Source organism: Ambystoma mexicanum, chromosome 4q (assembly GCF_040938575.1).
Source record: "Ambystoma mexicanum isolate Mex_15411 chromosome 4q, UKY_AmexF1_1, whole genome shotgun sequence".
Taxonomy (NCBI): domain Eukaryota; kingdom Metazoa; phylum Chordata; class Amphibia; order Caudata; family Ambystomatidae; genus Ambystoma; species Ambystoma mexicanum.
In genome coordinates, this window is record NC_090928.1 from 981213929 (window position 1) to 981229716 (window position 15788).

The 15788-nt window shown below is 47.1% G+C and overlaps 1 protein-coding gene across 3 annotated transcripts in view; it reads left to right on the plus strand.

Moving 5' to 3' along the window:
* Positions 1-7892: 7892 nt before the first annotated feature.
* The window catches only part of VASH2 (vasohibin 2), a 368982-nt gene continuing 361086 nt past the window's right edge, over positions 7893-15788 (plus strand). The window contains exon 1 of one of the 3 annotated variants that reach the window (XM_069608543.1): positions 7893-8037. The gene's annotated coding sequence lies outside the window, so the exon portion shown is untranslated. Of the gene's footprint in view, positions 8038-10322; positions 10630-15788 lie in introns of those variants that run through there. The other 2 variants (XM_069608542.1, XM_069608545.1) reach the window with 2 other exon arrangements.

The window sequence follows — 15788 nt, forward strand, 5'->3', positions numbered from 1 at the left end:
CAAAAGGGGCCTAGGCTGCACACAAAAGGGACCTAGAGTGTAGAGGAGTCCTACTGGGATACCTCCAAAGTGTCCTATAGGCCAGCCCACCCCAGCTGGCAGAGAGAACAGAGAGCAGTCAGAGCACATACCTGAAAATGTGACTCATACTCCGTACAAAAACATTTGAGCATCAGTTTGTTATATTTTACCCTTTCTATTCCCTGCCTAGAATAGTTGAGACGACAAGCCTGCTGGCTGCTGGCATTCCAATCATTCATCTACATATCATCTAAACGGTAGTGCTTAACCCACCAAGCTAACTTTCTGAAACATCGAGTGATAGCCATTTAGCTTTAACTACAGTAGCAGCAGACAATGCTGTGCCAGACACGAGAGAACCTGGCTTCTCTGCAACATATGGTGCCCTGTGAAAGCGAAGGCCTGGCACCCACAGCAGGAAGGTGTACATGAATTCCACTTTAAATCACTTCTATGGCAATGGTGCACCCAAACTACTGTTGGTAATGCATTGACTTTTAGTAAATAAAAAGGGATGAATAGACTTGCTCTATAGTAGATGGATACCGGGGTAGCTCAGCAGGTTGACAGACCGTTGCCGAGATGTTATATATGGAAAACTTGTTTATCAAATTACAAGTGCTATAAAATGCGTTTGGCGAGGGGATGGGCTGGGCAATGGATTTTTCTGCCGCTGTAGTGAAAATCTAAAGTTGGCACCCATGAACCCAGTTTAATTTCCCAATTGCTGTCAGAACAACTGAAGTATTTATTTGTGATTAACCAGTTTGACAACATAACATCTTTATCAATAGAACAAGTGCTAAATCACAAATGACAGTATTGGTTTGGTGGTCCAACAAAAATAAAAAAACATTTAAAAGAAAACTAGTGAATGCAAGTTCTCAGCAGCGTTTTTGAGTTTGGAAATTGCTTTTTTCCTATGAACGTGTAAAATGCACATTTGAACAACAATAATAATGTGTACAGCATATAGAATGCCTGCTTTGAACAGTGATGCCACTCACCCTGCATGTTCATAGCAGGGTTCGAAATTGAGGGGAGCTGGGAGCTATTTAGCTCCTGCTTGTCGCTTAGAAGAGCCTGGTTAGCTGGTCTCCAACAGCTACCGGGAGCTACTTCTGGCTTCTCGGGGCACCTGATGACAAACAAACCCATTTGGGACCATCTGTAAATAAACAGTATGACACATCTATCTGATTTAAAGCACAAGGGATCATACATTATGGACAAAATGATATGTTTGCATCTTGTGTGGAAGTTAGTTTTGTGGAACATTATGTACTAGCTCCTCGTTGGTGGTAGCTCCTGGTCCCTGGTAAATGCAGATACCAAGGAGCTGCTTTTAGCTCCTGCTTAGCCAATCTTAATTTCGATCTTTGTCATGGCCCATTAATTCCTGTGGTGTCCCTTTCAGAACAGAAGAAAACAAAACGGGATGAACAAACAGAGCCATGAAATACGCAAGTGGCGGCTGTAGAAAAAGAAAAATAAAACAGCGAAGATTAGGCCACCGAGCCCCCAGCTTCCCTCAGCGAAGCTGGGGGCTTTGTAAAACCTGGTCAGCGCTGATGCAGGCCAGGTCCTGAGATCCGGCCAGACATTGGATGCTGGATCTTGGGCCCGACCAGAGGGGTGACGAGGTAGAGGGGCGGCCAAAGCAGGGGGACCGGTGTTGTATGATATCCAGCTCCACCACGGCAGATTGGTGGAATCCACCAATCTGCCGTGGGGGAGCCGGATATCAAACAACCCCGGCTGTGTGTAGTAAGTGGGACCACAGGAAGGAGAGCCAGGACGCAGTCACCAGGCAGGCACAAGGTAAGTACTAAAGGAATGTTACAGATCAAAAGATAGGAGAGCAGGCTTCAACATACTTCCAGGTCTCAAATTAATTCTAGCTGCAGTGGTTTTCCTTCTGTGGACTTGGATATTCTACCTCAAGTGTTGAGGTAAACAACTGACCTACTTACCCCTCTGCGAGAGACTCAGACGGCCATCTGAACCCTGGTTTGGTGAAGGTCGTAAAGCCCTTCGCCTTAAACGTAGGCAAGCAGAGCGCAAATGGCGCTCCACCTTCTCCACCTGTGATCGCAATGCTTTCTGTGCCATCACTTCTACATACCATCTGGCCATTAGACAAGCTAAACTTATTTTTCTCTTTAAATTGGTAATACCATCTCACAGCCTAAAGAGCTTTTTAGGGTTGTCCATACTCTGTCGGCTATAGAGCCAGAGGCTGCTATTCCCAGGCTCACTGTGACTCTCTGGCAAATTCTTTTATCAGTAAGATTGATAAACTCAGACTCCATCTCTACAGACTGTAACCGTGCCGCTACGGTGTCTTCCTCTCAAGTGGCAGCATCTCCTGCTACTCTGCCTTCCACCGCTCCGTTGTGGGACTCCTTTCCGTCTTTTTCTGACTCTGAAGTTGCTCAGCAGTTATTAACATGAAATCTGCTTCTCCAACAGACGCTCTCCCTCAGTCTGTAGTGAGGGATGTTCTTCCGCATATTTTGCATCTCTTAACATCTGCTTGATGGGCTTTATTCCTCCGGTGCTTAAATCTGCTACCGTTATACCACTCCTGAAGAAGTCAGCTCTCGATTCCTTGGTTTCTGCTCATTTCGATATGAAGTTACTGGAATCCTTAGTTTCTCCTTTGTTGGCAAAATTTTGCTGATCAGTCGTCTAGCAGCTGCTGGCATGGCATGCCCAGTTCTTGCCTGGTTTCACTCTTTTTTGTCCGATCGGTCACAGCGTTTTTTTCTCCAACCTTTTCTTTCCGCAGTCTCTGCTCTGTTGTGTCGGGTTCCACAGGGCTCTGCCCTGTCCGCAACCCACTTTAACATTTATATTCGGCCTCTTATCGCACTTATCCGCACCCACGGCTTCAGATGTTACTCGTACACTGACAACACACAGATCCTGGTTAGGCGGGATCTTGGTTATCCAGCCCATGCCAATCAGCTGCGAGATTGTCCATTAGCCGGGAGATGCTGGATGACTGATAATTGGCTTAAATTAAACGCAGATAAGACTGGGGTTCTGGTGGTGGGCTCTTCTGCTTCCTCGCTGTGGTCTTCTTCCTTTGGTCCTTTCCCGGCAGCTGTAGCAGTGGTCAGGAACTTTGGAGTTCAACTTTCCGCCTCTCTATCTATGGCCCCTCCGATTGGTGCGGTTTGTCATGCTGGCCATTACCAACAGAATATTCTTAGGAAAGTTTTTCAAGTCATCCCTGTTTTACGAGCTCCAGTGGTCTCCGCTTTAGTTTTGAGTAAGATTGACTACTGCAACTACTTATATCTGGCTTCTTTAGAACTCTGCCGCCCGGCTCGCGGTACACTGTTTCATGAGCATATCTCTCCTATCCCGAGATCTCTTCATTGGCTGCCGGTGACCAGGCGTGTTCACTTCAAATCTCTGTGCCTTGTTCATCAGGCTTGCTATGGTATGGTATGGTATTGGCCCGGAGATCTGCATTAAAGGTTTCAGCCTTTATTTTTTTATTTGTTTATTGGTTTAATAACATGAGGTAACAAAAAACCGATATCATTAGAGATTGATCAAGCATTTCAAGGTAATAACCACAACCTCGCCCCACCCTCCCCTCCACCCCCGAGACCACGGTTAGTTCACTGTTCCTCTCTAGTCCGTGCCCGGGTCCGGGTAACCCTCTCCACTGAGCTCACCATCATCCCCCTCAGGGTGGAGCAAGGGCACCGTCAGGGCCAACCAACGGTGTAGAAGAAAAGAGAGCCCTCCTGTCGCGCTTCTCAAATAAAAAAGGTATATGTTGGCACAAGTAGTTAGTTTGCAAGAAGTAATTTGTTGATTTCAAGTCTCAAGGTATGAACACGTATGTGACAAACAGGTCTTGAATAGGGAAGAAAAAGAAAAAGTAGAAAATCGAGCACAAATAAGAAAATAGTCTTATTCAGATTTGAGTCTTATCAGGATTAAGTATTTTGTCCATGCTGGAATGTATTGTACTTAGTTGGATTGCACCAAGCCAATGATGAATTCCTGATTGATTTGTTTTCACTTGTACTGCGATGAAAATCCAGTCAATTTCAAGATTTTAATGTCCTTAGTTGTTTGCACGAGGCATTGAAAATATGGTACAAGTTACAAAAAGAAAAGTTGAACATTGGTCGAGGCTTGAGGTAACCTTAGTTTCTTCCCCCAGGTTAGAGTGAAGGTTGTGGATTGGCTGAGACTTGAAATATGCTTAGTTGCTGTCACTAAGTCAAGGTTGCAGAAATAGATTCATAAATTTGGCTGTGGCCTGAATGGTCGATTGATCCTGATTTCCGGTATGAGTACAATTGCTTGTTAAGTTGAAATGTTGCTGTTGAAAAAAGAAGGGTCCTGTGTTGGACTCAGTGTGGAAGGTATAGAGCAGAACTAAACGATATAATTCCTCAACACGTGTTTCCCCATCGTGTAATTACGGCGGTTCTTCAGGAGGAATGTTGGATGAATTGGTACTGCTATGGCCTAGGAGGAAGAAGGAAAAGGTGGAGGTCAAATATCGGGGAGCATTAAGTCTAGTGCTTCATTCGAACAATGTAGCCCAATGCGATGACAAGTGTATAACAATTGGTACTTCCAGCTTGGACAAAATACTTAATCCTGATAAGACTCAAATCTGAATAAGACTATTTTCTCATTTGTGCTCGAATGTCTACTTTTTCTTCCCTATTCAAGACCGGTTTGTCACATACGTGTTCATACCTTGAGACTTGAAATCAACAAATAAATTACTTCTTGCAAACTAACTACTTGTGCCAACATATACCTTTACTTGAGAAGCGCGACAGGAGGGCTCTTTTTTATTCTAGTTTTTCCTAGCCCAGGTCAGCCTCTGTGGCATCCCTCAGCTGCAGCATCTCTAGCTTGTACGTTCATCATTCTGCCAAATATCTTCCATTTAGAGCGCCATCACTGCCTCCAAGGCTGACCCTTCTTTTCTTTCTCCACCCAACGGTGTAGTTCCTCGCTGGAATCTAGTCTGTGCACATGGATAGCCGTTTCCCACGCAGCGGTTTCAGTTGTAATCCACTTCGTAAGGTCTCCCCACCATTGGGACATATGTGGACCTCTGGGGCTTTTCCACCCCATGGCAATACGTCTTTTGGCCGTTATGTATATAAGATCTGTAAGCTTGGTTAGGGGTTTGTTCTTCCCGTTTCGCCTATATCTGCCCAGAATACAGGCCGTAGGCTCGTCCACCTCAACTTCGATGTCTGCGCCGGCCACTCTGTCCTTCACTTGTGACCAGAACTCCCCAATCACTGGGCAGCACCAGAACATGCGAGTCATTCTTGCCCTGGGCTCACTGCATTTGGGGCATAATTGGGTTCCAGCACCTGTGAATCTTGATATGGCTTCAGGTGTGAGGTACGCTCTCTTGGTGATGTACAGTTGGATAAGCTGCAAGCGGGCGTTTCTGGAAACTTTCTTATGGTAGTGGGTTATATCATCCCAATCTTTGTCTTCAAAAACAAGGCCCAGTTCAGTTTCACACTTACTCCTGCATTTAAGATCGTCCCTGGTCGTACCCCACAAAAGGGCCTCGTAGATTTGTGAGGTTTCATGGTCCCCCTCAGCGGAGTTCAGTATTGTTTCAATGCATTCATTTTCCTCAGTCAGGTCGGCAGTGACCGGCCATCTCTTGTTCAAGGCCTGTGCGACTACCCTGTGCAAAAGGCACTGTCCTGCCGGAAGGCCCGTGGCCTCACAGAGTTCCGAGAAAGTTAAGATTTCCTGTTCTTGAATCAAGTCCCCTAGTGTGGCCACCCCGAGGGGCTCCCATTGTGTGCGTGTTTCAAGTTGCCCCCAAGAGTGATTAGCCAGCAATGGGGATCTGTGGGGAGAACAGGTCCTCCGACCTAACCAGCTCGCAGGCCCTTTTCCAAAGCCGGATCCCGAGCTTAGCGAGGTAAGGGCAGTGTCTTATAGCCCCACAGTATGTCTCTTAGTAACAATCGGGGAAGGGCCGGTTTGAGGAGGCGAGTGTCCGTCGTGCTCTCATCGGCCATTCATTGCGTGACATGTCTCAACTGGCTAGCAAGGAAATAAAGCTCAAAATTGGGGATCTTCAGTCCGCCCCTTTCGTCTGGTCTTTGGAGAGTATCCAACGCTACCCTGTGCCTACCTCCCTGCCAGAGGAAGCCCAAGGTTTCAGCCTTATGTCCCCACCCGTGCTTTGCAAACAGCTGGCTGCTTTCTTTTGGCTAACCCCAAGGTCCATCGTGTGAATTTGGTGGCCACTCTTTTTCAATCAGAGCTGTTTCTGTGTGGAACGCTCTTCCCATCAGTTTGCGTATGGTCTCGGCCCATTTTCAATTTAAGAAGGCCCTTAAAACTCTGCTGTTTCAGGTTTTCTGTGTCCCTTTCAATCCTTTTCATACGACTGCTGATTTCAGCTTCAGCGTCAAGTTGCCTTCGGGTGTTGGTTGTGCTACAACTCTTTCGAGGTTGTGAAAAATGATAACATAACATGTCCCATCTCCCATCCTCGAGTCACTCCCCAACCGCCAAACCCAGAACTCCCAGACTGCTTGCATTCCGCATTACCTCACATATTCCAGGGACAGCTCACAGTACAATCATCAGAGCATGCAGGATACTACACAATGCGTGCTTCCGCCACCACTCGCCTCCTTTCCCCTGTGGCCCCCAAGGTGGAGGCACGGAAGGAGAGGGGCGCAGATGGGGGGGTGGGGGATATCAGCATTGCAGTGATCCACCCCCCGGCTTGTCTCCTCTCCCCACGCATCTGCCTTCATGTGTCCACAGGGGGAGAAGAGGGACCGGGAAAGGCCTGAAACGCATGCTTCTTGCTACCCTCTCCAACCGTGATGTGTTGGGGAGAACCCCCCTCCTCCAAAATGTACACCATCATAGCAAATGGGGGGGGGGGGTTGGAGGGAATCAAGAAAAACATCTTGTGGTACAGACTCTGGCCGGTACAGCTCAACACACTGCCTGGCAGCACTGAGCAGTTAAGTTAGGCACATCTCTCTGCAATGTTAAAAGCAGAACACCTCACCTCATAAAAATGCAGTAAAGTTACAGAAATCATGCCAAGGGAACTTCATGCCGTAGTGCTCCCGCTGCACTTCATCGAGAGCCCCAGGCTGCCGCCGCACTCGTCCCCTGCTCCGGTGGTGGCATATACATCACCTCCGGGGAAGGAAGGCTCAGCAGCCCCGGAGGCATTCAAGCCTGCGTGAGCTTGTGCAGAAATGCAGAAAAATAACCAAGCATGCGGTTGTGGTAAAAACGGGACCGATATGGGGCGCAATTTCCAACTTTGCGAGTTCATTGCTATTCAAACAGCGAAAGCCGTGTTGCACAGATAAGGGTGAAGAAAGATGGCGTATACACTGTACAGTTTTGTAGAGAGCCCGAGAATACAGCAAAAAGGCACTGCCACTTTGAGGTGGAAAACATGCAAGTAAGCTTTCACAAACAATAAATCGACTTGCTGGCGGCCGAATTTGGAGAAAACAAATAAACATCTGTCCTGAAATTCCCAGGGTGTGCACGGCACAGCCATACATCACTTGTTTGGGGTTGGGAAGAATACTTACAAGCCAAGAAGACACACAAATATCCGCTGTTGAGACAACCAAAATCAAAATAACAAACCCACTGGCACCTAAATATACAAGGCGCTTCGAAACACTTCCGAGATGTATAAGCGCCTTCTAAATATACAATAACCTGCCCGTGCACGGCGTAGCGTCCTCTTTCCTCCATGACTTTCTTCCTAAACAAGTAGACGTCCTACGCGAAAACGTCAAGAGTCGACTGAAGGCATTTCATAAATACGTGAAACACGTCATAACGCCTTAAAGGCATTTTAGAAAGTGTCGGCAAACTTTTAAACAAACGCAATGCTATCAGGTCTCATATGGACTTTAAAAGTGTGTTTCAATTGACAATGAAATCAACATAAGGCGTCCCTCTACGAAACACTCCTTTTCAGTTTCCAAGCAGCGTCTGGTGAGTACATGCCACCCAGCTCTTGTAGTGTATTTGATATGCATTTCTTTTAGCATCCATTAACTTAGACCGTTCTCATCCCTTTGTTATTATATTGGTAAGAGGGGCCCTTTTGCAACCTCTGGAAATGCACGTTTAAGTAAGAGGCTGCAGCTGAAGCTGTCATTACTTGTATTTTATTTCTCACCTGTTCAAATTAAAAATTGTAAGTACGTGACTTTATAAACATAAGGTTTTGAAATTGCACAGGGCAGCCTGTTGGTATCGTAGACATAGTAGCTGCTCATTTAGGGACAGTACAGGCTCTGGAATGCTCCCAGACGCAGTAACTGCTGGGCAGCCACTACACGCACCGTGGTCTGGTGGAAGTGACTGTATCAGGGGCCAAGTCCTGAAAATTAAAATGGGGGTACTCCTAAATAAACGCAATGGGGTGGTGACATCACCAGCAATTTGCATATCAAGGTGAAATGTACACATTTCATTAATTGGCTTACCTAAATTGAACAGGACAAATGGCATTTGCCTCTCATAAAATCAACACACACACAAAACTAAGGGAGGATATTTTCTTCTAATAGTGTTTTTGAAAACTTTAAAAGGTGTGCATGTTTTAAACTGCAAGAACCCAATACAAATGTTTTTCCTGCGACTTACAGTACAGAAATGGAACTGTCCCGGCTGTCTCCTGAAAGTGCAGTTGAGCCGTGGCCCTGCCGGGGTGCCCCGGTCACTCCACAACATTGGTGGGATGCATTATCCTGTTGCGGATGGAGACGCGCCCGCCATTAGGTCAGGCAAGCTGACAGAAGTGTCAGCCAACCACAGCGTCGCTGTAGCTGGCTGGCACTTCTGTCAGTCACTGACTACCAGAGGATGTTACTGTGCCTTAGTTTCCCCAGGTCACTGAGGCGCCTTTAACCCCGTCGAACCTGTGGACTCCTCGACATATTTCTATAAAGCTACGACAGACAAAGACTTCTCGGGCTTTATTCGTCGGCAAAGCTTTAGAATAAAAGATGGATTGAATTGTGTACTTTTTAGTCCTTTTATAAACAGAAATGTTTAACAAAGATGACTTGGAAAGTACCTAAACCATAAGGTATGCACACAAATATATAAATGCTATATATTTGTGTACGTACCTTACTATGGTTTATGCACTTTTAAGTCATCTTGAAGTACACAAACCATAGTCAGGCACGCAAACAAATATTTAAATGTAAGCATTTATATATTTATGTGCGTACCTTACTATGGTTTGTGTAGTATGCAAGCCATCTTTTATAAACCTAGAAATATGTTACATATTTGTATGTTTATAAAAGATTGTTTGCATTCTACACAAACCATAGTAAGGTAGGCATACAAATATACAAAATGTTTGCGTACTTTACTATGGTTTGTGTACGCTTTTAAGGTCACGCCCCCCAAATGACTCCCACCCTCCCTCCCTCCTCTCGATTCTTACCCCACTTAAAGCACTGGCTTTAATTCATGAATTCAAAGAGGACATATGTTTCTCATTTTAGCTGGGGGGGGGGGGTTAAGGGTGGTGGAGTCGGGGGTGGACTCCGCCCCCCATCCCACGCCCGCATTTGCCCTCGACTTCAGCCCTGCAGTTCAGTTTCAACAGGCTGCCCCCTCTTTCTGTAGCACTGTGCGAGGTCTACATAATTCGTGGGGCTGCTGTTGTAAAGTAAACCGTTTATAAGTAGCGACGTGTACCTCAGTTTGTGTATGTGGTGGGGCAGGGGAGGGGGTCAAGTGGGTGACTGTTTTTGCAGGAGAACTCTGTTACATTGAATTACTGGGTAGGGGACTGCTTTGTGTTTAAAAGATTTGAGTATGCTGAAAATAGAAGGGCGCATTCTGTCCCAGTAGCATGTGTGTGGTGTGGAGTAGGGTTGCTGGCGTTGCATGTTCAGCAGGAAGCTCCCGTTACAAAATACTGTATCTAATGAGGAAAGAGCCACGCATTCGTTGATTAGAGAGCAGGCAATGGGTTCTTAAGGTATACAGTGGAAGGAGCTGCGAACCCCGGATTGTGTACGTTTTAGGGGTGTCCGTGCATTGGGCTGCCCTGCTGAGCATTGGTCTCGTTGTCTGAGTAGAGATGTGCCAGGCTTCGAGCCCTCCCTGCTTCTGGGGTTATCTCGTGCATTACTCTCCTTGGATGTGCGAGAAACGTGGGCAGGGTGGTACGCCGTGCTGCAGCAGGCAGTGTGTGTGTGTGTGTGCGCTCTCGCGCGCAGCTGCTCCTTCATTCATTGCCGCTGCTCGTGGCTCAGCTCGCTTCTCCGACCCCGCCCCTCGCGGTGACAGCTGAGCTGGCTCAGCACCCCCTCTTTCCTCGTGCCTGTCAGTATCTGCCTGCTGGCGTGGGGGTTTGGGCTGCAGGCCCGGGTGCCAGATTTGCAGCCCGAGAAGCGCCAGGCCGGGTGTCATTTACAATCGGCGAGCCTGCTTGCCTTAGCTCCGCAGAAACCGCCCCCATTTTGGGGATGAGGAGAACAGAACGCATACGTTTTCTGAAGCAATCGGTGTCATGCTGTTGCTGAGCCAGTGGGAGGTCAGGTGCCTCTTAACAAGGTGAGCGGCTGCTACTGGTGTGCACGTGTGCCTTCGAGAAGTGACACAGTTTGCAATGAAGGGGCTGAGTGTCAGGATATGAGCAGTGCCCTGGGCGTGTCGTTGGGTTTCATGTGGTAATCCTCTGCCATTTACTCGGTCTCTTGGTGCTATGGAATAGCCAAGTTGGGTTTGGCAAGTATGGGCAGAGAGGTGTATGCATCATTGTTTTGCTGGTGTGCTGCGTGCAGATTTCTTTATTTATATACAGGAGGAACAATGCTCTTTTGATAACAAAAGAACGTACACTAGATAAGAAATCCGATTTGATGGGAAGCAGTGAGCTTCTTACAATGGGTGAGTTTGAGGGATATTCTGATCAGCTGTCGAGGGGAGTAACTGGAACAGTCACTGTGACAATACGTAAGTAGGCATAAATAGATTAGGTATAGCCAACATTGGGCATTTTAAAGTTCAGGTAGGAGGTACGGCCAGCTGTGCTCGGGATGTGACCATGATGAGTGAAGTAGAAAGTGAGGGACAAAGGCAGGTTAGAGGCGAGGGAAGTGTGTGTGTATGTATGTATGCCGTGTGGACATCCTCTTGGGGGGTGCACCTAGGAGCAAAGTCCTAGGGAGAACATTCTTGGGTAGATTGCGGGCAGGAGGTGGGCACTCAGGAGCAAGTCCTAGTCTGGATCGCCTTTGAATGAATGGTGGAGCACCTTGGAGTGAGGACCGCAGCAGAGGAGGCATGTGGGAGCACCATGGAGCTACCTTTCAGTGGGGACACCTAGAGGAAATTATTGTGGGTTAATGCACGGGAGGAAATCAAGGGTAACTGCTACATCAGTTGGGGAAATATTTAGGAGAACATAGACTGTAGAGAACACCTTACAATGGCCCCTTGTGAGTATCCCCTCATGCTGCACTGGGCTCCATTTTGGGAGGGTTTCTCTGCAACATACTCGCCTTCAGGCAGGTGCCTGGATTCTAGTGCTTCTGTCTGCGTTGACTTCTTGCAGCAGGTAATGAGGCCCACGCCATCCTAGCCCGTTCCACTGCCTAGGCTCTGTGGCTGTGCTGCAATGGGAGTGCCATCTTAAGACTCGACCCTGTAGGGAGCGTGGCTTAAGGTGCAGTCTGGTGGTGGAGGAGTGGGTCTTTGGGTTCTCTACTGTTCGAGCTACCCACTGACTCCAGCTGTCTCTGTCCCACTTTGTTCACACCCTTGTAAACAGGCTCCCCACTTGTTCTCATCCTTGTGCCATTCTACTGCAACCCTTCCTGGAAATGCCTTCTTTATGTCTGTAAATATGCTATTGTAAGTCACTTCCGAACGAAATTGGCATGCCTGTTCTTCAAAGAAATAGAAATACAAATGAGGTTTTAGTCCAAGGACGATTTTTTTAGCGAGTACTCTGTAGTTGCCCTCCCTGGGGATCTATTGTGTAGTTCAGGGTTGTCCAACTCGAGGCCTGGATTTGGACAACCTGGTGTAGTTGAATCCCCAGGCTCATGCTTTTGAGGGAGTCTGGAGTTAAACTCATCAACGTTAATCAGTGTGTTGGAGGGTTTTATGCAATTTGGTGAGGCTCTAGCTTTGCGCTGGGTGGATTTGCGTGACTGAATAGCCAAGTCTTTAATGTTTTCTGAAAGAGTTGTTGATCCTGGATTGGACAAATTCCCCTTGGACGTGAGTTCCATAGGTTTGGCTGTCATGTTAGCCTCTTTGTGATGCATCATGGAATTGTTTCATACATTGCAGCTGGATCTTGGTGGCCCTGGGGGTGGCATGGATGATTTTCCCCTGACTGAATTTTATTCCATGGCCCTGAAGGGTACGTTTGGTGATGCAAAGGGTTAAGAAGTGTAGTCTTTTCTTAACGAGTAGCCCCTGGAGCAGGTATTCATAAAGCTGGTGCAATGTCGCCCCTCCGGTGTAGTCTCAAGCGTCCAGAATGCAGCTGCAAGAATCATATTCTCCCGTTGCTTTTGTAGAGGATCAGGGATACAAAGGTATTTGCTGTTGACATAAATGTTTCTTGGTGGAACCAGTGATGGGGCTGCAGGGGGTCTGCGGCAAGGTTCTTTTTTGGCTGCTTCAGAAGAGTTCTAGGAGAAACTGCTTGATATGTCCTTTGGGATAAGGAGTTCGGTTCTGCCCTGCTCTCCAGTAGGTTTTCTGTAATGAACAAACATCTGCAGGGATCGCAATTAAGAGTTGATAAGCAGGTGCTAAAAGCAGTTCTGGGTATCCAGTATTAACCACTGACCAGGCACTACCATTGGGGAATGAGGCGCTAGTACATAGCATGTCCCAAATGTTACCTCCACATGAGATGCAAGCATATCATTTTATCCATCGTTTATGACCCCTTAAACTTTAAATGTTGTATAGATGGGTCTGTTTATTCATAGGTTGACCCAAACACACAAATCTAAATATACACATGTTTGTTCAGCATTAGTTGGCCCGAGGAGCCAAAGTAGCTCCCGTTAGCTGTTCGTGTCAAGCTAACCAGGCTCTTCTAGGCTACAATTTCGAACCATGATCTATGCAGAACTCTTAGGCTGCCGAGCCTTGTCTCGGTTAAATGTGAGATAAACCCATTGAGTATGTTGAGCACATTGAGGCGTTTTTGTTATGATATGATAGGTAATTTATAACGTGCTTAATACCCAGAGGTTTCTAAGCATGGACCTTGGGATCGAACCTGTGTTGCGCCGTGTCTTGCTTCCAAGGCGAGCATGTTACTGCTGAGCTATCATACCGAGACATTCACTCCTAGTTTGTACATTATTGGCAACATTGAATCAAATACGGACTGTCTATCCCCTATTACGCAGCCACCATCTTTAGCAGGAGAGTAGCGACATCCTCCCCCCGTCCCCCTGCCTTGCTCCCACTCTCTCCTTCTCTTTCACCGGAAAGTACTGACGAGAATGGCGTTCTTGAACACTGGAGTTTTTGGAAAGAATCCCTCATCAGAGTTGAATAACTGCAACACCTCTGAGGACTTTGATGCATGGCTTGTGACCTTTTCAGCTGAAATGTCGAAGTATCATGAATTTTTCTTCCTTAGAAATGAGCACACGACCAAAGATCCATTAAAGACGGTGTCGCCTGATAAGGTGTCATGCTCCTCTCAAACTGATTGGCCAGAAGCAAATAACTTTCCACCCTTGAGTTTACAGCCTAAAGGAACCTGCTACACCCAGAGTTTCTTTACAAAGAAGCTGCATCCTCTGTTGACCTGCCGATGGTGTCGCATACTGGCCCTAGGGCTGACCTTTGTTTCCCCCAAAATGACAGACTCCGCCCCTCCTCCTTTAGCGAATAAGTCACTACAAAAACCCAGTTTGGCTTTGGTAGAACCTGTTTTTGTTCCCATGCCAGTACGGTTGGGTGGTCATTGTGAGGCTCAGAAGCCTAGAAGGACAGACCCAAGGACTGTCCGCCTCAGGAAAATGAATATGCCACCCCGGGAGGATGAAGACACTAAGGCTTTAGTGTTGGACACTCAGAACTTTATTTCCAATGTCCCCAGACCAACGAACAATGAACCCAGAGAAGCACTCCATAATAAAGTTCTGACCTGGCTACGTGCACAGACGGGGCCAGGCGTAGTGCTCTCGTCAGACTTAAAATTCCTGCATAGAATCAACTTGGCCAGTTGGTGCTCCCAAGGGAATAGTGACTGCACTGTGATGGGATGTGGACTTGGCACTCTACCTATGTACCTGAAACTGTGTAAATACTTTCCTTGGGGCTCTACTAATCTCGAGCTTATTATCTGATTCTGCTATTATCTGTAATTTGATTTGTTCTCCTACCTTTGGGATCTTAGTCTTCTTGATTATTTCAGTATGATGCCTAATTATTAACAAATGTTCACTTTTACATATTCCTTCTCTGATGCTACTCTGGATTGCTCCCCTGTATTTATTTATCTTTCTTTATTTATTATATTGATGTTTGTAAGTTTTGTTTTGTGTAGTTTTACAAAGGTAGCGGGCGCCCCTCTCTCGCAAGAACAGACATGATAACCTGTTCAGTGGTTATTAACCACTTGAGAGTTCGCAGCCACTGCTTTTACTCACTGTGCCTTTCACAGATGGGAAATATCCATTTGCATATCAGTCTTTGTCCTGCCCGGGGGCAGTCCAGCACCGAAATACAATGGCAATTCCAATCTGAACGAGAGTACCACCAGCAACCCCATACACGTGTTTCACCCTTGTTGGGGATCATCAGTGAGGTGAAGCTGATGCCTCTCTAAGCACCCTAGGTCTCCTGGGGGCAACCAGACGTGGTCTCCCTCTCACTGTGCTTAGAGAGGCATCAGCTTCACCTCACTGATGATCCCCAACAAGGGTGAAACACGTGTATGGGGTTGCTGGTGGTACTCTCGTTCAGATTGGAGTTGCCATTGTATTTCGGTGCTGGACTGCCCCTGGGCAGGACAAAGACTGATATGCAAATGGATATTTCCCATCTGTGAAAGGCACAGTGAGTAAAAGCAGTGGCTGCGAACTCTCAAGTGGTTAATGACCACTGAACAGGTTATCATGTCTGTTCTTGCGAGAGAGGGGCGCCCGCTACCTTTGTAAAACTATTTTTTAAGGAACCTGGGATTGGTAACCCTAGGTCTCCTGGGGGCAACCAGACGTGGTCTCCCTCTCACTGTGCTTAGAGAGGCATCAGCTTCACCTCACTGATGATCCCCAACAAGGGTGAAACACGTGTATGGGGTTGCTGGTGGTACTCTCGTTCAGATTGGAGTTGCCATTGTATTTCGGTGCTGGACTGCCCCTGGGCAGGACAAAGACTGATATGCAAATGGATATTTCCCATCTGTGAAAGGCACAGTGAGTAAAAGCAGTGGCTGCGAACTCTCAAGTGGTTAATAACCACTGAACAGGTTATCATGTCTGTTCTTGCGAGAGAGGGGCGCCCGCTACCTTTGTAAAACTATTTTTTAAGGAACCTGGGATTGGTAACCCTAGGTCTCCTGGGGGCAACCAGACGTGGTCTCCCTCTCACTGTGCTTAGAGAGGCATCAGCTTCACCTCACTGATGATCCCCAACAAGGGTGAAACACGTGTATGGGGTTGCTGGTGGTACTCTCGTTCAGATTGGAGTTGCCATTGTATTTCGGTGCTGGACTGCCCCTGGGC